Source organism: Entelurus aequoreus, linkage group LG12 (genome assembly GCF_033978785.1).
Source record: "Entelurus aequoreus isolate RoL-2023_Sb linkage group LG12, RoL_Eaeq_v1.1, whole genome shotgun sequence".
Lineage (NCBI taxonomy): Eukaryota > Metazoa > Chordata > Actinopteri > Syngnathiformes > Syngnathidae > Entelurus > Entelurus aequoreus.
In genome coordinates, this window is record NC_084742.1 from 32,972,643 (window position 1) to 32,999,934 (window position 27,292).

The 27,292-nt window shown below is 38.9% G+C and overlaps 1 protein-coding gene across 6 annotated transcripts in view; it reads left to right on the forward strand.

The window, feature by feature from the left end:
- The first annotated feature begins 1,336 nt into the window (after positions 1 to 1,336).
- large1 (LARGE xylosyl- and glucuronyltransferase 1) overlaps positions 1,337 to 27,292 on the forward strand; it is a 255,549-nt gene continuing 229,593 nt past the window's right edge. For 5 of the 6 annotated variants that reach the window (XM_062065693.1, XM_062065692.1, XM_062065691.1 and 2 more), the window contains exon 1: positions 17,474 to 17,897. The gene's annotated coding sequence lies outside the window, so the exon portion shown is untranslated. Of the gene's footprint in view, positions 1,421 to 17,473; positions 17,898 to 27,292 lie in introns of those variants that run through there. The other variant, XM_062065690.1, reaches the window with a different exon arrangement.

The following is a 27,292-nucleotide window of genomic DNA, read 5'->3' on the forward strand; positions in this document are numbered from 1 at the left end:
TATGTGTAATGTAATTAATTCAGCATCTAAATAAGTTTGATATTGAAATCATTCCACTAACTTCAGATGGTTTTTTTTAAATATTATTTATTACAACTTTGTACGTGCTGTCTGAGTGATCTGTGGTCACATTTACACAGCTGTTTTTACACGTCATCTACAATCGGAATGCTTTAAGTCTGCGTATTAATTTTATACCAAAATTAAAGAGGAAAGTTTGCCAAACATGCGAAAATACAGTACAAACTGCGGCAAAGCCATATTTTCGACGGTGATCGCAAATACACTGTCATACGGATGCGTGAGCACACACAAACAAATGGACACACATTACAACACTTTTTTTTTGCCACACAGCAAAGTGCTGATTGTGACATAACAACAATCTTTTATACCAAAGTAACGCTTCAGTTTTCATCCATCCATTTTCTACCGCTTGTCCCTTTCGGGGTCGCGGGGGGTGCTGGAGCCTATCTCGGCTGCATTCAGTTTGCATTGATTAAAGCAAGCTATAACTGACTGAACAACAACATCTAATTCAACTTTAACAACCCCCCACTTCAGACCGTGACGACAATGAACTATGTAGTATAAAAGATACAACATTACCTCTTTAAAGTTGTGTAATCAATCAGAAATATCAAGCAGCTAAAACGTGCCATGCATGTATAATCAACATTGTATCAATGTCTTGTGCCTGCTGGTTCACCAATAATGCACTGTAATGGATTTATATTTGTGTAGTTTTAAATTACATATACACTATATTGCCAAAAGTATTTGGCCACCCATCCAAATGATCAGAATCAGGTCCCATTTACACAGCTGTTTTTACCTGTCATCTACAATCGGTACAACTTTTTTTTTTACTCTGCCAATTTTGTACCATACTAAAAAACTGGGGTAAATCTATTGTCATTTTTGCAAATTGATAAATAACATGCTTTGAAATCATAAGTCAAAGCAAATATTTAAGTATTTTTATTTTAACAAAAAAAAATTAAAGTTTAATATATTTATTGCAATATGGGATACTATTAAATTTCAAAATGTATGCAATTGCATGAAGTACATATATTTTTATCTGTCAAAATAGAAATGAATACATTTAGTAAGAAAAGATAAAGTACTTTATTGACGCATATTGTTTCCAGGCATTCCATATAAAAAGATGTGGCGGGCCGGATCTGGCCCCCAGTGCTTGAGTTTGATACCTCTGGTCTAAGACTACCTACCAAATGGTTAATTCATCTGGATAGCAAACCCAGCATTAAACACCTCTTCACTCAGCACAGATGTCATAAAGTCATCAAAGCTCCTCTCTAAGTATTCTTACACAGCACCAGCATTTTGGAACAAGTATGAGGTGATAGAAGGAAGTTAAAAATGCACTAAATCTCTGTGGCAGCATAGGAGAAAGGTATGTGTAAGTTTTACTTCTGCATTTTATTGCACATATCTGTGGCGCATTCAGGGACTCTTGATTAAAGTTAGAAACAGAGGCGTTGCAGGTTTTTAAAGACAGAGACTCCGCATGTCATTGAAACATTGTTTTTGTTCTTATTACCCACTAGAATCCTATATGTGTTTGCTAATCTCTGTTTTACACTCTGGATCAAAGGGAAACTTGACATAATTGTAGTCATACTTAAGTATTTATTTATTTAAATTAATCTTTGTGCTACTTTATGTTGAATTTGTTGTGACTTTTTGTAGAAAAAAAATTACAAAAAAAAAAATGTTCTAGATATGTTAATCACGTCTTTAAAAACTAGCATTAGCTTTGTGTGTTGTCAGCTAAAGATAGCAATTTTGCAAAGTTTAGCTGCTAACGTTGGCTATTATTTTATGTGTATTTTATCATGACAACGACATGACTGCAAATTGTATGTTGCTTGTCAGAGACTGCTTTTGCAGATTTGCAAGCGCTCTCTGTGTGTACATTTATACAAGCAATTTTTATTCACTATATCTAGTAACTGTGAAAAAATATAGACATTCGAAATGGTGTATGTTCTGTTAAACCACTAATAGTAACATAACATGTTATCCTTAATCAGTTGTGATTACTTTTATGGTCGTTGAGAGAAAATGTCAAATCCTGACATTGTTTTATGGCTCAATGTTGAGCATAGAAATGATAATGAATGGCCTCATTTGTCGGATAATTAATGTGTTACCTGAACACTGTCAGCCACATTCACCTTTAAGTATGTTAAACACATAAAACAAATCAACAACTAATATGAGGTACTTACCTATTACATCGTGTAAGTTACTAATATTGAAACCTTTGGCAATATATAGGCAGCAAAATACCTTTTTAAATAGCATCTTATTTTTTAAGTGTTGATGGGGGGACAGATCAAGGATGTTCATTTAAACGTTGTTTTCTGCTTGGTGGTAAAGAAAAAACAACGAATGCACAAAAACACATTTAAGAGGTTCATTTAAATACATGCTGCCTCTGTAAAAGCGACAGTGGTTTCTAATCTTTCATTAAGATGGTAAATGTGCTGAATTTATAGAGCGCATTACTAACTTCAAGGTATTCAAAGCAGTTTTTGCAATGTTGCCTGACTCTCCCATTCAGAGATGATACAGCATCAGGGTGCAGAGTACCTCATTCAAGCATAACTTAATAATAGATTGGAAGAAAACTAACCTGAAACTTTCCATTTGAGAGATGCTGACTCAATGACAAAGTTGTGATCTCACAAATATATCTCCTGCTACTGGAAATTGAATCGATATGTTACACTTGTATTCATTTTTGCAGCCAAGCTGTGCTATTATTAGCGTTATCATATGGTTTATTTATGTGCCAAAGGTCAAAGTGATTGCATCAAACAGATAAATGTGATGTGATGGATCTTTGATATTTTTTCTGTGTGCAGATCACAGGTTAATGTGTAACATGTTTAAACGTTTTGTGAGCTCAACATTGGCCAAAAATGTTATCCCTTTCTTCAATTTTGACATAGCTAGTAATGACGTTTTTATCATATGGATTCAATGACTTTACAAATACATTTGGCTAATCGACGTCAGTAAAATGTGGCATAAATACTTGGTAAACCATCTTGCAAGAAGCATAAACAAGAGAAACCTAGAGCATAGGACTCGTCGATTGCCATTTTGAAGTTCCTTGGAGTAGAATTCGGAGAGCGGGAGGGGACCACAGAATTTTGACCGTGGTTGCAGTACCATTTCGGGGCGGTATGGCGTAGTGGGTAGAGCGGCCGTGCCAGAAACCTTAGGGTTGCAGGTTCGCTCCCCACCTCTTGACATCCAAATCGCTGCCGTTGTGTCCTTGGGTAGGACACTTCACCCTTGCCCCCGGTGCCACTCACACTGGTGAATGAATGATGAATGAATGATAGGTAGCGGTCGGAGGGGCCGTAGGCGCAAACTGGCAGCCTCGCTTCCGTCAGTCTACCCCAGGGCAGCTGTGGCTACAAATGTAGCTTACCACCACCAGGTGTGAATGAATGATGGGTTCCCACTTCTATGTGAGCGCTTTGAGTATCTAATAATAGAAAAGCACCATATAAAATCGAATCCATTATTATCATTATTTCTGGCCACATTACTACATATGGCACTTTTAAAAAAAATAATAATAATCATTCTAATATAAGGCATTTGCAGTTTGATGTATAGAGCAAGCGTGCGTGTGTCTGTGCTTTTAAAAGGCGGGGCATGTTGACAAGTGATGCGTGACATCATCAAGGGTTTCAACAGAACTGTGTTTGTTAGCTTTAGCGTTAGCAGCGGCAGTTTGTCGGCTCTGACGCCAGCTCTTTTGAATCTTTTGACGGGTTTGTGTTGCCTCAGATTAATAAATAGATTGAATGTACCGTAATTTCCGGACTATAAGCCGCTACTTTTTCCCCTCGTTCTGGTCCCTGCGGCTTATACAACGGTGCGGCTTATTTACGGCCTGTTCTTCTCCGACACCAACAAAGAGGATTTCGGTGGTTTTAGTACGCAGGAGGAAGACGATGACACAATGATTAAAGACTGACTTTTCATATACCGGTAGGCTGGTTATTTTGATAACGTACAGGCGAGCACTTTGTCTTACTTTGCACCGTTGTATTATTTGTACTCTGCACGAATGCTGTTCGCCATGTCAAAGATGTGAAAGTTTGATTGAATGATTGAAAGATTTATTGTTAATAAATGGGACGCTCTGCGTTCCCAAACAGTCATCTCTGTCCCGACAATCCCCTCCGTGGTAGCAGGAACCCCTATATACTACGGTAATTACACATCAAAACCCTGCGGCTTATAGTCGGGTGCGGCTTATATAATGAGCAATCTGTCTTTTCCTCTAAATTTAGCTGGTGCGGCTTATAGTCAGGTGCGGCTTATAGTCCGGAAATTACGGTACTTCGATGGCTGTCATGGCTTCTTGTCAACAAATGGTGTATTGTATGGATGGCAAGTTTGTCACTTCAATCATTTATTTGTTTTTCAATATTCCCATTTTATACATGTGCTTATGTTGTCTGCTGTGTCACAGTGTGATGGTGCCTCTTCCTTTTCGATATCAAGATCATTTAAGAGCGGTGCTGGTTGTTGCTTTCACTCGTAAAAATATATTTCTTGCATTGGAATTGCTGCACTTATGACGCTGTCTTGTTGTCGACATAAAACCATATCAAAAGTAGCGTGCCACGTTACATCAAGCTATCGCTAACGGCATTGTAACGGACCTAAAAGTAATTAAATTACTTGTTACTAGTAAAAGTAACTAAAGCCCTTGATGAATAACGCTGTTAATACGAACACTGAATATTGTTGATATGAGAACAGAGGCGACCTTGCTGTGTTGTGGATGGCCCTCACTAACGCCTCAGGGTCCATCCCATACAAACTAGTTGATCTTGCGCTACACCTCCACCATGTTTCCAGCAAGGTCAAGGACATGATGCTGGATTATTATGATAATTTCAGGCTCAGGGTCACTTCTAGATCAGCAACATTAGACTGGCTTGGTCTTGAGAAAGGAATAATAACAGGTTATCCTTTTTGCACTCGCGATAAACATGGTGGTAAGGGCTGATGAGGTGGAATGCAGAGGGCTGCTATCCAGATCAGGTGTTCGACAGCCCCCTATAAGAGCCGACATGGATTACTTTACCATCACAACCACATCGGTCCCAGAGCGCAGGTGGATCTTGCAAGTATTGGAGAGACTCATCACATGGGCTAGGATGAGTTTCAAGCCCTCCAAGTCAAATTCCATCGTACTGAAAAGCGGGGAGGTGGTTGATAAATCCCAGTTCTTAATCTCGGGAACGGCAATCCCATCCATCACGGAGCAATCGGTCAAGAGTTTGAAGAAGCTCTTTGACTCCAGCTTGAAATACGTGGCTGCTATCTAGAAGTCTACTGAAGGGCTTGGAGTGTGGGACTGCAAGGTGTCTTCAACTGGGATTGAAGTGAGGACAGGAAGGAAGGGAAAGGCAACATATGTTATGCTGATAATATATATTTGTACCATGAATTGATTTACGTGGACCCCGACTTAAACAAGTTGAAAAACTTATTCGGGTGTTACCATTTAGTGGTCAATTGTACGGAATACGTACTGTACTGTGCAATCTACTAACTTTTAATTTTTTTTTTTTTTTCATTTCATTTATTTATTTATTTCAGGCAATGACAAAGACGTACAAGTTGACAAAACATAATAATATAAATTAATATAGTGCATTATTGTCCAGTTTTGCCTGAAAGGGAGTGGGAAGAAGATAACTTATTTAATCCCACCCCCAGTTCTCCATTCAGTGATTATTCACATGAGTTTCACTCTCACTTTGTTCAAGGATTATAATACAGGTGTTGTATCATAGTGGCATTACCACAGGTAACAATAATTATTACACTGTAACAATCATTTGTATCAACAATGTAGGAATAATGAATATACCAACAATGGTAATAGACATCATAGCAATAATGGTAATAGACAACATAGCAATAATGGTAAGGAAACATTGAGCACATGTTAACACTTTGAGACAGAGTATAGCAGAAGGTCAAATTAAAGACCCTCATCTCTATATTTGAACCAGACCCCATGTTTGTATAATAGTTTAAATCGATTAATAGTTTGGCATTGCTTGTGTTGTAAGTCCAGTTTGTTCCATAGTTTTACTCCGCATACAGACACACAAAAACGTTTACGAGTGGTTTGAGCTCTCGGCAATAAGAAATATCCAAAGCCTCTCAAGTTATGAGCTTGCACTCGTCTTATAAAAAAACGTTGTAGATTAGGTGGCAATAATTTGTTAAAAGCTTTATATAAGATTATTAATGTACTATATTTAACAAGGTCATCAAATTTGAGCAACTTTGATTGCATAAACAGATTATGAGTATGTTCTAAATAACCAACGTTGTGAATGATCCGCACTGCTCTTTTCTGTAATATGATCAGAGGATGAATTGTGTTTTGGTAAGTATTCCCCCATACTTCAACACAGTATGTAAGGTATGGCAGTACCAAGGTGCAGTATAGAGTACGGAGTGCATTTTCATTGAGGTATAGTTTTGCTTTGTTTATAATTGAGAGGCTTTTGGATATTTTTGTTTTAATGTGTCTGACATGAGGTTTCCATGATAGTTTACTACCAATTATTACTCCCAAAAATGTATTCTCATTTACGATTTCAATTTGGGTACCATCAATACTTATTTTCTGTTCAGACGTTATGTTGCGATTTCCAAACATTACTATCTTAGTTTTATTTATATTCAAAGATAATTTATTTGTGTCCATCCATTTTTTTACTACGTTTAGTTCTGTGTTTACTGTATTTATGAGCTCATTATAGTCATCACTACTGTAGAATAAATGTGTGTCGTCTGCAAAAAGTATACATTTCAGTATCTTGGATGTATTAAACATATCATTAATATATACATTAAACAGTTTTGGCCCCAACACGGACCCTTGGGGGACACCACAAGCAATGCCAAGAGTATCAGATAAAAATTTACCCATTTTAACAAACTGTACCCTCCCTGTTAAATAACTTTTTAACCAGTCACCAGCCAGCCCCCTAATTCCATATCTTCCCATTTTATCTAGTAGAATTGAATGATTAATGGTATCAAAGGCTTTCTTTGGGTCAATAAAAATACCAACTGCATATCTTTTATGCTCCAGTGCATTAGTAATTTCCTCAATAGCTTCAGTTATTGCCATTGAAGTTGTTTTTTTGGACCTAAAGCCATACTGACCGTCATTGATTATATGATGCTTCTCAAGAAAGGATTCAAGTCGAGAGTTAAATAGTTTCTCTAAGAATTTTGAGAACTGAGGCAAAAGAGAGATTGGTCTGTAATTGGTGAAAGCGTGTTTGCTGTCACTTTTGAAGAGCGGAGTTACTTTAGCGATTTTCATTTGACTTGGAAAGCAGCCAGTCTGGAATGATAAATTACATGTATAAGTTAATGGTTTTACAATATTCAGGATAACCTTTTGAACCAATATCATGTTTAAATCAAACAATCATTCAATCTCAATCAATTCAATAAACAAAGGCAGTGGAGGTGGCAGAGTTACGTTTAAGGCAACAGGCGCAGGTGAGGATCTTGGCAACAGAAAGAGCAGGCTTGGGCTACCTGCCCAAGAGCCCAATCAGCGAAAAGAGCGACACCATCTACTTTAGGAAGAGGTCCGCGTAGGTTGGGGGAAGAGTGAATAGGCAGGCAGTGGGACTCGGGCAGCAGGGAGCATGGACTATGTGGCAGAGTACGTTGCAGCGCAGTCACCTGGTCAAACATCATGCAGGCAGATTTCCACCGCGTCCAGTTCTTAGTGCAGGCAGTCTACGATGCCCATCCCAGCCAAGCAAACCTTCTGGGGGCAGTTGGAGGCAGAGTCTGGGTGAGGCTGGGCCCCATCAGATATTCAACAAGAAAAGCATTGTTAAAAAAATGTCATTCTACTCAAATGTCTTTATTTTATAATAAGATGAACAAATGAATAAACAAATTAGGAATTAATAAGAAAATAAATAAATACATGTTTGGGTTTGTGTAATGTATTTTAATTCCACTTGGTCTCACTGTCGTGTTTCTCCGCAATCCCGCTTCTTTTTCCGGAACACGGCGGTCAGCAGATTAGTGCAGTCTCCGGATAATAGCAGTCTCCTTTGTTTTTGTGCTTGCTGTTCATGTCTTTCATGGGTAGTACAAAGTACCGGGATAGCAAGTGCAAAAATGCGACTGTTCCTGGAGTGTTATAAGCTGTGCTGTTGTTACTAGAAAAAGAAGAGGAAATGAGACTGTCCTGTTGTTGTTGTTGTTGTTGTGAACGTAGTTATAGAAACAAGAAAAAATACAATGACATCAAATAGAAATGTATGTAGTGTTCATCTTTTTTTGCTAGGAAACTAAGAGCAATCCCAGGATGCCTCTTCACATGAATCCATAACTTAATGAGATTGGATAGTTTTTTTGTAGTGTGAGACATGTAAGTTAAATGACAAAATACACAAATATAGCATTATTTAGTGCAGGGGTGTCCAAGCTTTTTGACTAAAAAAATTTGACCGGGGCCTGGAAGCCACAGTATATACACACACACACACACACACACACACACACACACACACACACACACACACACACACACACACACACACACACACACACACACACACACACACATACGTGTGTATATATATATATATATTACATACACACAATCAGTTTCTTTGTATAGCCCTTAATAACAAGTGCAATATATACTTATACAGTTTTAAAGTATGTGTACTTGTATAGATATTAAATATGTGTAATGTATTTAATTCAGCATCTAAATAAATTTGATATTGAAATCATTCCACTAACTTCAGATGTTTTTTTTAAAATATTATTTATTACAACTGTGTACGTGCTGTCTGAGTGATCTGTGGTCACATTTACACAGCTGTTTTTACACGTCATCTACAATCGGAATGCTTTAAGTCTGCGTATTAATTTTATACCAAAATTAAAGAGGAAAGTTTGCCAAACATGCGAAAATACAGTACAAACTGCGGCAAAGCCATATTTTCGACGGTGATCGCAAATACACTGTCATACGGATGCGCGAGCACACACAAAGAAATGGACACACATTACAACACTTTTTTTTGCCACACAACAAAGTGCTGATTGTGACATAACAACAATCTTTTATACCAAAGTAACGCTTCAGTTTTTATCCATCCATTTTCTACCGCTTGTCCCTTTCGGGGTCGCGGGGGGTGCTGGAGCCTATCTCGGCTGCATTCAGTTTGCATTGATTAAAGCAAGCTATAACTGGCTGAACAACAACATCTAATTCAACTTTAACAACCCCCCACTTCAGACCGTGACGACAATGAACTATGTAGTATAAAAGATACAACATTACCTCTTTAAAGTTGTGTAATCAATCAGAAATATCAAGCAGCTAAAACGTGCCATGCATGTATAACCAACGTTTTATCAATGTCTTGTGCCTGCTGGTTCACCAATAATGCACTGTAATGGATTTATATTTGTGTAGTTGTAAATTACATATACACTATATTGCCAAAAGTATTTGGCCACCCATCCAAATGATCAGAATCAAGTTTCCTAATCACTTGGCCCGTGACTAGGTGTATAAAATTAAGCACTTAGGCATGGAGACTGTTTCTACAAACATTTGTGAAAGAATGAGCCGCTCTCAGGAGCTCAGTGATTTCCAGCGTGGAACTGTCATAGGATGCCACCTGTGCAACAAATCCAATCGTAAAATGTCCTTCCTTCTAAATATTCCAAAGTCAACTGTTGGCTTTATTATAAGAAAATGGAAGAATTTGGGAACAACAGCAATTCAGCCACCTAATGGTAGGCCACGTAAACTGAGAGAGAGGGGTCAGCAGATGCTGAAGCGCATAGTGCAAACAGGTCGCCGACATTCTGCAAAGTCAGTTGCTACAGACGCAGTACGCAGAGAGCTTCATGGAATGAGTTCCATGGCCGAGCAGCTGTATCTAAACCATACATCACCAAGTCCAATGCAAAGCGTCGGATGCAGTGGTGTAAAGCACGTCGCCACTGGACTCTACAGCAGTGGAGACACGTTTTCCATCTGGCAATCTGATGGACGAGTCTGGGTTTGGAGGTTGCCAGGAGAACAGTACATTTCAGACTGCATTGTCCTGAGAGTGACATTTGGTGGAGGAGGAATTATGGTGTGGGGTTATTTTTCAGAAGTTGGGCTTGGCCCCTTAGTTCCAGTGAAAGGAACTTTGAATGCTCCAGGACACCAAAACATTTTGGACAATTGCATGCTCCCAACCTTGTGGGAACAGTTTGGAGCGGGCCCCTTCCTCTTCCAACATGACTGTGCACCAGTGCACAAAGCAAGGTCCATAAAGACATGGATGACAGAGTATAGTGTGGATGAACTTGACTGGCTTGCACAGAGTCCTGACCTGAACCCGATAGAACACCTTTGGGTTGAATTAAAACGGAGACTGGGAGCCAGGCCTTTTCAACCCTCATCAGTGTGTGACCTCACCAATGCGCTTTTGGAAGAATGGTGGAACATTCCTATAAACACACTCCGCAACCTTGTATACAGCCTTCCCAGAAGAGTTGAAGCTGTAATAGCTGCAAAAGGTGGACCCACATCATATTGAACCCTGTGGGTTAGGAATGGGATGGCACTTCAAGTTCATATGTGAGTCAAGGCAGGTGGCCAAATACTTTTGGCAATATAGTGTATGTGTTTTATTATTTCCACAAAGTTCACTGAACAGGAAGTGTGTTATGTCTCTCCTTCGTGGAGAGGGGGGGCACAGATTATTTGACCATAGATGATGTGCTAGCTGTTCAAAGTCGGCACCCGGGGTGGACCACTCATCTGTGCATCAGTTGGGGACATCTCTGCGCTGCTGACTTGTCTCCACTCACTATCTCCTGCTGGCCCCACTATGGACTGGACTCTCACACTATTAACTAGATCCACTCGACACCCATTGCACCAGTCGCCCAGGGGGGGATCCCCACATCTGCGGTACCTTCCAAGGTTTCTCATTGTAGCCCATTGGGTTGAGTTTTTCCTTGCCGAGGATGTCATTGTGGCTTGTGCAGCCCTTTGAGACACTCGTGATTTACGGCTATATGAATAAACTTTGATTGATTGATTGATATGTGCGACCGTATGTTGACTTTATTTGTTGGTTACAGGTAATTTACACAATGAGTGGGGAAAGTTATAATAATACCAATTGATGATTGATTAAGGTAACCAAATGAATGAAAAATAAATTATTAAAGATTTACCTAAAAGGTGTCAAATAGGTATGGCAATAATGTCTCTAAACACTTGCTATCGCAGTGTTTTTCAACCTTTTTTGAGCCAAGGCACATTTTATTTCATTGAAAAAATGTGAAGGCACACCACCAACAGACAAATTTAAAAATGAAACTCAGCAGCCAAAATTCCACAGTAAAAAGTTGTTCCCGTAATTGTTGGATATGAATTCAAACCATGATCAACTATGCATCACTATAGCTCTTGTCTCAAAGTAGGTCTACTGTCACGACCTGTCACATCGTGACATATTTTAAAGTTTTTTGGTGTTTTCCTGTGTGTAGAGTTTTAGTTCTTGTCCTGTGCTCCTATTTTGTTGGTATTTTCCTGTAGCAGTTTCATGTCTTCCTTTGAGCGCTATTCCCTGCACCCACTTTGTTTTACCAATTTATACCATGCCAACTTTATTTATAAAGCCCTTTAAAAACAACAACAGTTGAAAAACAACGGGCTGATCACCACAAATAAATACAGGCAAAGGACAGACTAAAATATATAGTTTAAAACAGAGGTAAAATACACACACACACACATAATACATATACAGTATATGCACATAGAAAAAGCAAATAAAAATTATCTTAAGAGCAATTTGTTAGATAAAAAGGCAGTTAAAAAGTTAAACAGTTTAAACAGTTCAAACTTTTAGCAATCAAGACTATTTAAATTGTTTTTATCCTTCTTTTTGTGGACATTTTTGAGTGTCATGTCATGTATGGATGTACTTTGTGGACGCCGTCTCTGCTCCGCATGCTGTAAGTCTTTGCTGTCGTCCAGTATTTTTGTTTACTTTGTAGCCAGTTCAGTTTTGCATAACCTTCCCTAAGCTTCAACGCCTTTTCTTAGCGGCACTCGCCTTTTGTTTATTTTTGTTTTAAGCTATAGATACCTTTTTACCTGCGCGCTGCCTCCCGCTGTCGTCTGCATATTGTGATCACGACAAACCATGTTCCTGACATCTACAAAGCATTTATCTACCTGCTGCCACCTACTGATGGAAGAGAATAACACGGGAACTCTGCCGAGCTCTCGACAGCACGGACACTCAACAACGGCACATTATTTGTGGATTATAATTACTGGTTTGCAAAAAATACTTTTAACCCCAATAGGTGAATAATCTCCCACGGCACACCAGACTGTATCTCACGGCACACTAGTGTGCCACAGCACTGTGGTTGAAAAATAATGATTGACCAAAGAAATCAAACAATCCTTAAATGTAGCTAACAAGTGGCAGCAATAAATCCCACTGTTTGTTTTGCAAAAAACAGTGTACAAAATAAATTTACATTTGTTTGATTGATTGATTGAGACTTTTATTAGTAGGTTGCACAGTGAAGTACATATTCCGTACAATTGACCACTAAATGGTAACACCCGAATAAGTTTTTCAACTTGTTTAAGTCGGGGTCCACTGATTGATTCATGATACAGATATATACTATCATATATACTACCATCATAATACAGTCATCACACAAGATAATCACATTGAATTATTTACATTATTTACAATCAGGGGTGTGGAGGGGGGGTGGGGGGGGGTAGGATATGGACAGCAAGTAGTGGACATATAGAGAGAGAGAGAGAAAGAGAGCGAGAGAGAGAGAGAGAGAGAGAGAGAGAGAGAGAGAGAGAGAGAGAGAGAGAGAGAGAGAGAGAGAGAGAGAGAGAGAGAGAGAGAGAGAGAGAGATCAGAAGGCATAAGAAAAAGTATCTGCATTTGATTGTTTACATTTGATTATTAGCAATCCGGGGAGGGTGTTAGTTTAGAGTTGTAGCTGCCTTGAGGTGAACTTTTAGTGCGGTTTTGAAGGAGGATAGAGATGCCCTTTCTTTTATACCTGTTGGGAGCGCATTCCACATTGATGTGGCATAGAAAGAGAATGAGTTAAGACCTTTGTTAGTTCAGAATCTGGGTTTAACGTGGTTAGTGGAGCTCCCCCTGGTGTTGTGGTTATGGCGGTCATTTACGTTAAGGAAGTAGTTTGACATGTACTTCGGTATCAGGGAGGTGTAGTGGATTTTATAGACTAGGCTCAATGCAAGTTGTTTTACTCTGTCCTCCACCCTGAGCCAGCCCACTTTGGAGAAGTGGGTAGGAGTGAGGTGGTATCTGGGGTGGAGGTCTAGAAGTAACCTGACTAGCTTGTTCTGAGATGTTTGGAGTTTAGATTTGAGGGTTTTGGAGGTGCTAGGGTACCAGGAGGTGCATGCGTAATCGAAAAAGGGTTGAACGAGAGTTCCCGCCAGAATCCTCAAGGTGCTTTTGTTGACCGGAGAGGAGATTCTGTAGAGAAATCTCGTTCGTTGGTTAACCTTTCTGATTACCTTGGTTGCCATTTTATCACAGGAAAGGTTAGCCTCTGGAATGGAACCTAGGTAGGTGACCTCATCTTTCCTGGTGATAACAATGTCACCCACTTTTATGGTGAAGTCATTGACTTTCTTAAGGTTGATGTGGGACCCAAACAGGATGGATTCTGTTTTACCCAAGTGTATGGATAGCTTGTTGTCAGCGAGCCAGGTGCAAGTTCTACACAGCTCAGCACTGAGGATTTTCTCCACCTGTGACTTGTCCTTGCCGGATACCAGCAGGGCAGAGTCATCCGCAAACAAAAACAATTCACAGTCGCGTGCCGATGACATGTCATTTATGTATATTAGGAACAGTAAAGGTCCCAATATACTGCCTTGGGGGACTCCACAGCTCACCGAGAGGGGGGGGGGGGGGGGGGGGGGGGACACGGTGCCGTTCACCTCTACCACCTGCTCCCTCCCCTCCAAGTAAGATTGCATCCAGCTCCATGAGGTTTTGTTAAATCCGATTGCTCTGAGCTTATCCAACAGTATAGCGTGGTTAACGGTGTCAAAGGCCTTCTGAAGGTCCAGCATGACCATGCCGCAGTATTTGCCCGCGTCCACCTCATGTTTGATGTGGTCGGTCAGATAGAGAAGACATGTGTCAGTGGAGTGGTTAGTTCTGAAGCTGGATTGGAATTTGTGCATGAGTTTATTAGTGGCAAGGTAACTATCGACCTGTTCATAAACTATTTTCTCCATTACCTTCGAAATGGAGCTGAGAATAGAAACAGGTCGGTAGTTGCCAGGTTCCAATTTGCTTCCTTTTTTAAAGAGGGGAGTTACTCTTGCTATCTTAAAATCTTTTGGTACTTGGCCTTGTGTAATTGATAGGTTTATTATGTGTGTGATGATCGGGGCAATGATGGAGGCAGAGTCCCTGAGGAATCTGGAGGGAATATTATCAAGGCCGGTGGCCTTGTTAGGGTGGAGCGCGCTCAATTTTTTAAACACCTCATCAGCTGTGACCATTTCTAATTTGAAATCATCGTTGGATACTCCTAGCTTTCTGTAGAAGGCTTTAATGTGTTCTACACAAAAGCGAACAGAGTGGTGGGACAGCTTGTTGACAAGAGTTGCGGCTATGCTGGTGAAAAAGATGTTAAGTCTGCTAGCTACCTCCATTTTGTCTTTAATGAGGGAGTCACCCTCCTTGATGCTGATGTTGGTGAGTCTTGTTTTAAGTTTCTGGCTGCAACCAGGAAGCTGGTTGTTGAGAATTTTCCAGACCTCACGTGGCTTATTTCTGTTTTCCTCTATTTTGTCGTTAATGTAATTTTTTTTTAAGGATTTAGTCAGGTTGGTTGACTTATTTCTTAATTTATTGCATTGCTTTTTGAGAGTTGAAAGGAGTAATTTGATGTTGATGTTATTGGGTTGTTTATCTACTTCTGTTTTACATTTTTGGTATTCAGAGTATTTTCTGTCTCTGTCTTTAATGGCAGCTAATAGGTCCGGATTCATCCATGGTTCCGAGCGGGCTTTGATCCTGACTGTTTTCACAGGAGCCATGTCATTTAGTATCTTTAGGAACGCCGTTTTGAAGCGATCCCAAGCAACATCGACCAGGTTGCTCGCGAGCACAGGGGACCAGTCCCACTCATCTAATTTTAAATTGAAATTGTCATTGGAGTATTTTTTGAGGGATCTGGATTGGGCTGTTATGTGGCCATTGGTTTTGGCTTTAGCTATTTTGCGGGTGCAGAAGGTTAGATAGTGGTCATGACCACAGATCATGACCCCACTATTTTTTATTTTAGGCCGGTCTGAAGTGAGAATGAGATCTATGGTTGATTGGGTGGAATCACACACCCTTGTAGGTAGCGCTATTAGCTGGGAAAGACCGTGCAGATTACAAAACTTGCTGAAGGATCTGAAGACAGGCGCATCTTTGCGTTGAATATCTGTGTTCAGATCCCCAGCTATAATTTTCTCCACGTTGTCTGTCCCTGCCAAGCATTCTTCCAAAGCCCCATAGAAATCACTCTGATTAGGGGGTCTATAAACAGTCCCTATTAGTACCGGCTTAGCGTTTTTAAATTAGATTTCCGCCCACACAGATTCCAGGTCATTGTGGTTAAGATCAGTGCGAGTTATGTATTTTATATCGTGGTGAATATACATACAAACGCCCCCACCGTGTTTATTCCTATCCTTTCTGACAACCGAAAAGTTTTCTATTTCTATCTCTGAGTCAGAAATACTTTGATCAAATTTGGTTTCAGAGAAACACAAAATTTTTACCTTCGTGTTGAGGAACATTTCTCTGATTTGGTCGAGTTTGGCTCCAGAGAGGCTGTTCACATTAAGGTGGATGATGTGTAGTCCACTGGAACCAAAAAGAGCATCAGAGTCCGCTGTGTTGTGGTACTGACCAGAAAAGTTCTTGGTTGTTATTGCTGTTGAAGTTGAAGAAGAGAAGGGAGAGAGAGGAGAGAGAGAGAGAGAGGCATCTTCCTCCAGGTGAAGGGGGAGGGAGAGGGAGGGGCGGAGTTGGAGAGGGGGAGAGGGGGAGGCCAGGTAGGGTTGCTGGGGGTGGATTTCCTTTTGGCAGGCTTTTTTGAGGACAAAGAGAATAACGAAAATGTTTTTGTAAAGGCGCCTCTAAATCCAGTGTATGCCGCGTCCTCGACCGTCGTGGACCGGGGAGAGGCCGCGTGGACCCCCGCCATCTCGTGCAGTTCCCCGCCATCATCGATGACTGGTTCGCCGTCCACCGCCGCCGCTATAAACTATAAACTGCTACCCAAGAATGTACAACAATTATTCTCAACAAAAGAGGAGAAATATAACCTTAGAGGAAAATCTCATTTAAAACATCTGTATGCTCGTACAACACTTAAAACTAGAGATGTTCGATCGGCCGATAAATGCTTTAAAATGTAATATCGGAAATTATCGGTATCGGTTTTTTTATTATCGGTATCGTTTTTTTAAAAATGTTTTATTATTATTATTTTTTTTATTAAATCAACATAAAAAACACAAGATACACTTACAATTAGTACACCAACCCAAAAAACCTCCCTCCCCCACTTACACTCATTCACACAAAAGGGTTGTTTCTTTCTGTTATTAATATTCTGGTTCCTACATTATATATCAATATATATCAATACAGTCTGCAAGGGATACAGTCCCTAAGCACACATAATTGTGGTCCACTAATAGTACTAACCTTTAACAGTTAATTTTACTCATTTTCATTAATTACTGGTTTCTATGTAACTGTTTTTATATTGTTTGACTTTCTTTTTCATTCAAGAAAATGTTTTTCATTTATTCATCTTATTTTATTTTATTAATTTTTTAAAAAAAGGACCTTATCTTCACCATACCTGGTTGTCCAAATTAGGCATAATAATGTGTTAATTCCACGACTGTATATATCGGTATCGGTTGATATTGGTATCGGTTGATATCGGTAGCGGTAATTAAGAGTTGGACAATATCGGAATATCGGATATTGGCAAAAAGCCATTATCGGACATCCCTACTTAAAACATTTAGTATATCAGTATGTGAAAATAAAATAGGGAACGGATTGACCAAAGAAATCAAACTAAGCACCAAAGCACTCATCAACTGGGATTTGGCGATACTGCCAATTTTGGTGTCTATCGAATTGGATGGACACCAAAATTGGCAGTATCGCCAAATCCCAGTTGATGAGTGTTGTGTTTTCAGTCCAGGCTCCAGTCCGTAGCGCCAGTCCTGTTTTCTCCAACGCTCCCTCTCTCCGTGCGGCTCTGTGATTGGCTGCGAGCTCGCCTGGCAGGAAGAAAGAGCTGCTGTGTTGAGGCCGAAAAACTCAGACACAATCTGGAAAGAGGGGACGACAACAAAATACCTGTGAAGATTATACAGACTCAACAGGAGCTGCGAGAGGCGGTTTTATTTGCGTGCCATGGCGACCGGGCGAGTTGTGCCTGGCTTCACGGCAGTGTCTCTGCCAGCAAGTCCGGCTCACTCTTAATGAGTGTGTGCTGTGTGCAGATTTAAAATCTTTACATGGGGGCAACATAGCTGCGTGCTCGCTATCGCTGCTGCTGATGGTCGCAGAAAACAACTATTTATTTTTTTGCGCAAAACTGATGAGGGGAGCGTAAATATTCCGCCTGGAGCAGCGTGGGTTTTATTACCTAAAAATCTCCCCCGTTTGACGTCTCTGCATCAGGTGAGTTCAATTTGTAGCTTCATTTTTTATTATTGTGAGCTATTAACATAATGACCTGACATTCCCACTCGTAACACTACCTGCATGTTTTGTTTTTTTAAAATTTCAAACCAATCAATCAATCAAAGTTTATGTATATAGCCCTAAATCACGAGTATCTCAAAGGGCTGCAAAATAATCAAATGTCTATTTGACCACGTTACTACAGTTTGGCTTGTTGTTGCCTAACCTACACAAACCGGGTCATTTAACCCTCTTTCAACTGAGCAGTAAACAGAGCAGGGTGAGGGGGTCTACCACCAGCTGTCCCATGGACTGGATTTATCCATAGTGGTAGGAAGAGCTAATTTTGGTACCGTTACTCTTGCCTATTCTGGATTAACAGATGATGTAAGACATCCTTGTGCCAACAATCCTTAAATGTAGCTAACAAGTGGCAGCAATAAATCCCACTGTTTTTTCCTCAATGCACAATATAAATTGAAATTTGTAAAGTTACAAAGGACTTAAAGATAGTATTATTTGCAGATAATACAACTGCATTTTGTTCAGGAGAGAACACACAGGAGATAATAGAAATAATAACAGAAGAAATTAACAAATTAAAAAGATGGTTTGACAAAAAAAAAACAGACTATGTTTGAATCTCAGTAAGACAAAAAATAATGCTATTTGGTAACAGTAGAAGAGAAAGTCAAACACAAATACAGATAGACGGAGTAAATATTGAAAGGGTAAAAGAAAACACGGTAGCACTTTAGTATGGGGAACATATTCACCATTAATTAGTTGCTTATTAACATGCAAATTAGTAACATATTGGCTCGTAATTAGTCATTATTAAGTACTTATTAATGCCTTATTCTGCATGGCCTTATTATACAACCAGTAAGCCATTAACTAAGAGTATTCCCTCAATAACCTCAGAATCATTGCTTATTAGTAACCCTAACCCTAACCCTTATATGTTCCCCTAGTGTTCAAATAACTCTAAATTAAGTCTTTGTTACTTAGAATATGCTCCCCCTACTAAAGTGTTACCGAAAACACATTTGTGGGTGTAATAACAGATGATAAAATGAATTGGAAATGTCATGTAAAAAGTATACAACATAAAGTAGCAAGAAACACATCAATAGTGAATAAAGCAAATCATGTTCTCGACCAAAAATCACTTCATATTCTCTACTGCTCACTAGTGTTACCATATCTGAGTTATTATGAAATATGGGGAAACAACTACAAACATGCACTTCATTCACTAAATGTGTTACAAAAAAGATCAATTAGAAATAATACATAATGTTGGATATAGAGAACATGCAAACCCTTTATTTATTAAATCACAATTATTGAAATTCAACGACTTGGTGCATTTGCAAACAGCTAAAATTATGTATAAATTAGGGCTGCAACTAACGATTAATTTGATAATCGATTAATCTGTCGATTATTACTTAGATTAATTGATTAATAATCGGATAAAAGAGACAAACTACATTTCTATCCTTTCCAGTATTTTATTTAAAAAAAAACAGCATACTGGCACCATACTGGCACCATACTTATTTTGATTATTGTTTCTCAGCTGTTTGTAAATGTTGCAGTTTATAAAGGTTTATTAAAAAAAAAAAAAAAAATTAAAAAGCCTTTGCGCATAGCATAGATCCAACGAATCGATGACTAAATTAATCGCCAACCATATTGATAATCGATTTAATCGATTAGTTGTTGCAGCCCTAGTATAAATATAACCTTAAAAAAAATCTAATTTAAAACATTTGTATGCTCGTACAACAGTTAAAACCTTTAATATATCAGTATGTGGAATTAAATTATGGAATGGATTAACCAAAGAAATCAAACAAAGCACTAAAATGATTCAGTTTAAGAGACTGTTCAAACTGTGTTCACAAAGTACACAGAACAAGAATTATGATGAACATCTTGAACCCTTTTTTTCCTTTTTTTTATTGAGACAAAAAATATTTATGTATTTAATATGTGTTTGCGTACTATGGTATATTATTTATTTATTATTTATTTGTTCACTGTTCTGTTACAGAGAACAAGGAAATTGGATAAAATTGCTATGGTATGAAAAGAGGTAGGATTGAATCAACTCTGCTTCTTCCTACTCCTTTTCAGACGTGCTGGAATGAAACAACTGGAATTGTGTGATGCATTAGATTGTATCGTATGCATGTTCGAAATAAACTGGAACTGAACTGAACTGAACTAAATACCAAAAAACTTTTTTTTTGTGGCAGATTTAATTTTAGGCACAGACAGGTAAACATTTAATACAATCAGGCTAATGTAAAGGCTTATTTATGTAAAGTTTCTCAATTCCTGTCCAATTGGACAGAGTAGACTAGTAATCATTAAAAGGGTGAACATAATCACATTTGTGTGTGTAGTTGTAGATGATAAAATAAACTGCAAATGATTATGAAAAATATACAACAAAAGGTGGCAGGGAATATTTCTATAATGAATTAAAAAAAAAAAATGTACTGGACCAAAAATCACAACATATTAACTGCTCGCTAGGGCTGGGCGATATGGACGAAAAAGTATATCCCGATTTAGTTTTACTTAAACTTGATAGTCGATACATATTTCGATATATTTTCTGGTGAAAGTATACATATAAAGATATTCATTTTTGAGTGAGATTCACTGAAATTGAAGTGAAGGACAACTGTTCTGTAAACAGTCAGTGGCACTTTTATTAACCTAGTTAGTCAAGATGGGTTTTAACAGCACAGAAAATAAATTAAGTAGCACAGAATTACATAACATAAATAAAATGATCTATCTATGATCTTCATACATTTTTTGGCAGCATTTCTCGTGCGAAATATGGAGAACTGGAGAACAGTTTTGATTTGGGCTTACGTGGTAAACAACTCAAATGAATGTTTTATCCAGACGCATACATTTGTCCAAATGTGGCCAAGTAGACGCATTGTGAGTTTCCTGGACATCGTCCACATCGCTAAAAGAAATATCCAAGGAAGCGAATCCCTCTGCCATCTTCCACTAGTTTTTTTAAATATATTAATTGCCCGTATTATTCCCTCTTTCTTTTCTTCATTTGGGACGTCTGTTGTGATGTCCCTTCCTGGTTCCATGACCCGCCCTATCTTGCCTCTGATTGGCCTAATCTCAAGCAATCGTGACTCATCATAGTAAACAACCAACCAATCATGGATGTTCTTATACATGCAAGCACGTCTTGGAAGTAGGAAGGGGAGTTGTTTAGTAGCCCATGAGAGGGAGTGAGGAGAGGGGGAGAACAAGGAACACAACAAATAAGCAATGTTTGGTCATTTTAACGTGAAATAAACTATATCGCTATAACGATATGTTCTTAATTCATATCTTGTTTAAAAATATATTGATATATCTTACAAACTCGATATATCGCCCAGCCCTACTGCTCGCTAGTGATACCATACCTGAGTTATTGTGTAGAACAGTGGTTCTCAAACTTTTTTCACCAAATACCACCTCAGAAAACACTTGGCTGTCCAAGTACCGCCACTGTGACCGCAATTAAAGGCAAACAGCATTTTTTTTAAATGTTGCTTATCATTTGCAACTAGGGCTGGGCGATATGGCTTTTTTTAATATCGCGATATTTTAAGGCCATATCGCGATACACGATATATATCTCAATATTTTGCCTTAGCCTTGAATGAACACTTGATGCATATAATCACAGCAGTATGATGATTCTATGTGTCTCCATTAAAACATTCTTCTTCATACTGCATTAATATGTGCTACTTTAAAACTTTCATGCAGAGAAGGAAATCACAACTAAAAAAATCACTATATTTTTCATACGGTGTTGATCTGGAAATGTTTGCCTCGGCATTTTAATGGTGTGGGCGTGTGGCACCGAACGGAGATGTTGACATGCGGAGTAAGCACTCTTCATTCTCTAGCAGGGGACTTTTCAAATGATGCTACATATTAGCAGTAATGCTACTTTTTATAGCAACGCTTTTGCCCCACACTTTACAAATTATGGTTGTCCGTTCTACATATTCCCACTTGAAGCCAAACCACCGTCAGACGATGGACCCCCTGCTGTTTTTTGGGGGAATTAATTATTCCTTTATTTATTACCAGATTCGCAACTTCTCTCTCTCTCGTATTACCAATCACAGCTAACGTTACCCATGCTGCTGTGACGTGCAGTCAAGGGAGGCAGGTGAGCCGGGGCCTCACGTGCCATCATGGAAAGAAAAAAAATGTAAAAAGAAATAAAAAAAATTAAATTGTTATATGTATCCAGTGATTATACAATAAAGTTATTTTCCATTTAACTTCACCAGTTTTAGATTATTTTGATTCAAAATCGCTGAATTTTCACATTTGCCGTTCAAATACTGAGAAGAGACTTGCGGTGAGTCACCAGCCAGTTGAGGCACGTCACTGAGTTGAGCCTCACCATGGATTGCGCAATGACTCGGCTAACTGCTGGCCTGCTGTGCAGTGAGACCGTATTGCCATATGAACTATATTATATATTTCCATAGTTTAGTTAGCTGAGGTATATAATGTACAGTGTATTTTGTCAACAACTGTATGTGTGTAACGTATTTCTTGTGCTGAGCAATCATAAAACGGCTGCAAAAGACGCACTGTGTGAGGCTCGCAGTAATCCCGCCTCCTGGTGGTAGAGGGCGGTAGTGATCCCAGAGATCATTCTTGCGACTACTCGGCTGCAGAAGAAGTGACAACAAGCAGCAACAGTTAGCAGCGATCGTTTATTTTTTCCTCTTGCCTGGACTATTAACATGGAGGATTACATATCTAAAATAAAACTGTTTTCTAAACTGGACTTTCAATCAAAGCAGGAGGTAATAATTAAAGGATCATCTCCATCGAGACAGAGACACTTTTAAAACTGAAGAAAGATAAGGAAGACGTCTATAAACAAGTTATCGATGCTTTTGTTCAAAAGGAGCTGCGCATGAACTTAATTTATAAGTAAAGGTAAGACCATAATAACATTTTTTTTAATTAAATGTGCTTTTTTGTGTGCTACAGTTTGTATGTGTAAAGTTAAAGTTAAAAGTACCAATGATTGTCACACACACTAGGTGTGGTGAAATTTGTCCTCTGCATTTGACCCATTCCCTTGCTCACCCCCTGGGAGGTGAGGGGAGCAGTGGGCAGCAATTCCAACCCTTGATGCTGAGTGCCAAGCAGGGAAGAATGCTGGTATGAGCTTTTAAACATAACCCGTTAATTGCTGCCAATCAAATGGTGAATAAGATACATGTTCATATGTTTGTAAATCTGACTGTGATGAAGTCAGTGCCTCACCAGCCATGATCCTCACTGCACGTCACTGCCATGTTGCTACCTCTTTGCTGCGCGAGGCCGTATACGTATGTGACGTATGACGTGACAGTATGTGACGTGTGTAAGAAGGTGCGCTTGCCGTCTGTGAGAAGGAGACACAGGAAAGAACGAGGAAAGCCTGTAGTGTAATGCCCGCAGCTAAAAGCAACTGCATGAGAACGTATACTCCAATATCACGATATAGTCATTTTCTATATCGCACAGAGACAAACCCGCGATATATTGCGTATATCGATATATCGCCCAGCCCTATTCGCGACCCTTATGAAAGACAACAAGACAAAAGTTTAGTTTTTTTTGCATTATAATTAAAAAAATCGGCTTGTTCTTGGTGGCTGGTAATGCAGCTATTGGGAGCAATCACTTTAAAAATGCATCCAAAAACCGGCAACAATACTTCATTTACGTTCCGTAACCTGTATAATAACTAAGCCGTAGCGACATTGTTATTGTAAGAGCAAACACAGAGGAACTCTTTTTCTGTATTAAGACGTTGTCTTGGGACGGCATACTACGGCATTAGCTGTAAGCTAGCTACGGCAAGAGATAAACTAGCTTTTTCGTCAGGAGCTAAATTGCCTTTGAGTTTGTAATGCACAACACAATGCAATCTCTACTGACTGAAAAGCATGAACAATCATATTACAGTTTTTGTAAAGTATTAGCCCACATTTCATATTTTGTTTGTACACAGCTACCTCAACAGTGTATGTAGTTGTAATAAGCATGATATGCTGAATGGATCATATTCAACATTATAGTGACTTACTCGATGGACAGTTGTTGGTTTGTTCCAAATAGCCGGGGAAGTTTTTTCAAGTTGACTTTGGTTACGCACGCCATATACTGTACAGTATGTCCGTACAGCTTGGCTCCAAGTTCCACATTCATACCAGCAAGTCACGCCAACCTCACTCTCTTGGCTTCCTTTCTGCTCAAACGTCTCACCCTTCCTTTGTGCTCGTTTCTATACAGCAGTTCATCCTCTGTATGATCAGCCTCATAATGATAAGGTTGTGAATCCTCATTTGTCCAAAAATAGTCGTATTTGTCGTCTATTACCAAGTCTGCCATGATTAGAACACACACACGTTTGTTTCCACAAGTAGGAACACACATTTGTTGCCAGAAGTCGGAAGTGCGCTGCTCTGGAAATGGAAATAAATGTGCTGAGGAAAAAAGTTTTGGTAATGCATAAATGACCAAAATATGGTTAATATTGAACATATTACATATTGTTATGAACGTGTTACTGTATTGTATAATTGATTAGACAAAATCTTCAATTTATATAACCGCATTTTTCGGACTATAAGGCGCCCTTAAATTCCTTTTATTTTCTCCAAACTCGACAGTGCGCCATATAACCCGGTGCGCCCAATGTACGGAATCATTTTGGTTGTGCTTACTGACCACAAAGCTATTTTATTTGGTACTTTGTGAAATGATAAGTGTGACCAGTAGATGGCAGTCACACAAGAGATACGTGTAGACTGCAATATGACTCAAGTAAACAACACCACAATTTTATATGTTCCATTGAAAATATAGAACATTATACACGGTGCTCAAAAATCGATCAAAACGTTTTAGTACAACTTTGGTAAGCTATGAAGCCGCATCGCTTGATTGTAATGTACTTCAACATACGAGTATTATTATGGTGTGTGTATAAGGTAAGACATATTATCTGGCGTTTTGTTTCGCAATATTATGCAAACGCAACTTTTCTTACCTTCTGGTACCCGCTGATCTGTATTTGGGATCTGCATATGTCCTGAAAATGTGCGCATATCCGCCTTTTGTAGTCCGTGCCGACACCGTAGTCAATAAGCTTCTTCTTTTTCTCTATCTTCTTGTTATGGGACATTCATCCTCCGCTGTTGCCATTTCTAATATAAAGTACTGTAGTGTAAATTTCTTGCTTATATCTGTCAGTAAACTCGCCATGTAAGCGCTAAAAGTTTACATTATTCACCCACGGAACTTGGGTGAATAATGTCATTAAAATAATGTAATTAAAACAGTTAGCTACATCTTTTGACACTTCTTCCGCTCCCGTCCTTGCACGCTACACCACACCGCTACAAAAACAAAGATGACGGGGAGAAGACACTGCCGAAGGTGAGCCACGTAAATAAGACAGCCCACAAAACAGCGCATCCTGGAGCGACTGTCAGAAAGCGGCTTGAAGATGGTTTGTAAAACATTATCTATGCAACATTTTGACCAAAGAACCACCATTACATGTTATGTAGACAACAAGGAAGTGTTTTCAATTCAGAAAAAAAAGATAATAATATGACCCCTTTTAATGCGCCCTATAATTCGGTGCGCCTTTTTTGAAAATAGACCTGACTAAATCAGCTCATCGGCAGTGCGTCTTATAATCCTGTGCGCCCTATGGTCCGGAAAATATGGTAGGTTGCTTCGATTTATCGTTTAATGAGTGCAACTAATAAAAAACTAATGAAATCCAGACCGCGTTGAGTGGTTAACTTTAAATGTGTGGACATAGTTTCCGCATGACTGCTGCAATAGAGGTCACACGAGAGTGCTGGTGTTTGAGTTTTGTGATCTGTGTGGCGGTGAACAACGGAGAGTTTTTTTAATTTATTTATTAATGAACACATGTTAAAAGTGTAATTTCAATGTTGATGGTGTGCATTGAAAAAATGACGGTTATGGCAAGCACAAAAATCTTATTTCAACTATTTTCCCTAAAATTTGCATTGATATTATAAAGTGTGTTTATATCCAAGGACTCGATTATTTGAACAAGCTAATCGATATAAGACGTAATTACTAAAACAATCGATAGCGCTCACCCTAAAAGGTTGATTAGTTTTAAAGTTGGACAAAAAATAAATTAGTTGATTATTTTTGGAGTATTCTTACAGCAGTTTTTGGGGAGCTGCCATTGTTTTGTCCTAAAGCCCTTTTTGTTGTAGTATTTGACCAATCTTACAGCCTAATTTTAAATAACTACAAAAACTTTTTGATATCAATTTTGGGGTTTTAATGAAAAACTGTTGTCATATAAACATAATGACCTTAGGAAAAAAAAATACATATGTGTGTATGCGTGTGTATAATTCATATGTGATGTGTAAGGTATGTATATGTGTGTATATACGCATAGCTACCACAAGTACTTTCATGTAATTGAATTATTTTTTTTTTAAATCAATGGACAATGCTGTGATCTTGAACAAAATAGTCACCTGGTGGTCAAAGATAAAGTCAATAGTCAACTAATTTTACAAACAAACTAATTTCCTGGATGACTGACTGAGAAAAGGGCAGCTATAGTTAAAATGAGAAAATACAATTACCGTATTTTCCGCACCATAAGGCGCCCCGTGTTATTAGCCGCACGTTTAATGAACGGAATATTTCAAAACTTTGTTTACCTATTAGCCGCCCCGTGTTATTAGCCGCACCTACGCTACGCTAAAGGGAATGTCAACAAAACAGTCAGATAGGTCAGTCAAACTTTACTAATATATTACAAACCAGCGTTCTAACAACTCTGTTCACTCCCAAAATGTAATGTACAAATGTGCAATCACAAAAATAGTAACACTCAAAATAGTGCAGAGCAATAGCAACATCAATAACTCAACGTTGCTCATACGTTAGTGTCACACGACACACAAAATAAACATTTAAAGCTCACTTTCTGAAGTTATTACTCATCCACAAATCCCTCGAATTATTCTTCTTCGGTGTGCTTCACTTGTTTTTTGACACCATCGATGATGTGGACGCGCATGCAGTCGTAGATCAACAGGAACGGCGCTGCGTGAAAAAAGTCACCCGGTGTCTTCGCGTAAACGTCTATCAACCACTCGCTCATCTTTTCTTCATCCATCCATCCCTTCGAGATAGCTTTTATGATGACGCCGGCTGGAAAGTTCTCTTTTGGCAAGGTCTTCCTTTTGAATATCACCGTGGGTGGAAGTTTCTGGCCGTTAGCATGGCAAGCTAGAACCACAGTAGGACGACTT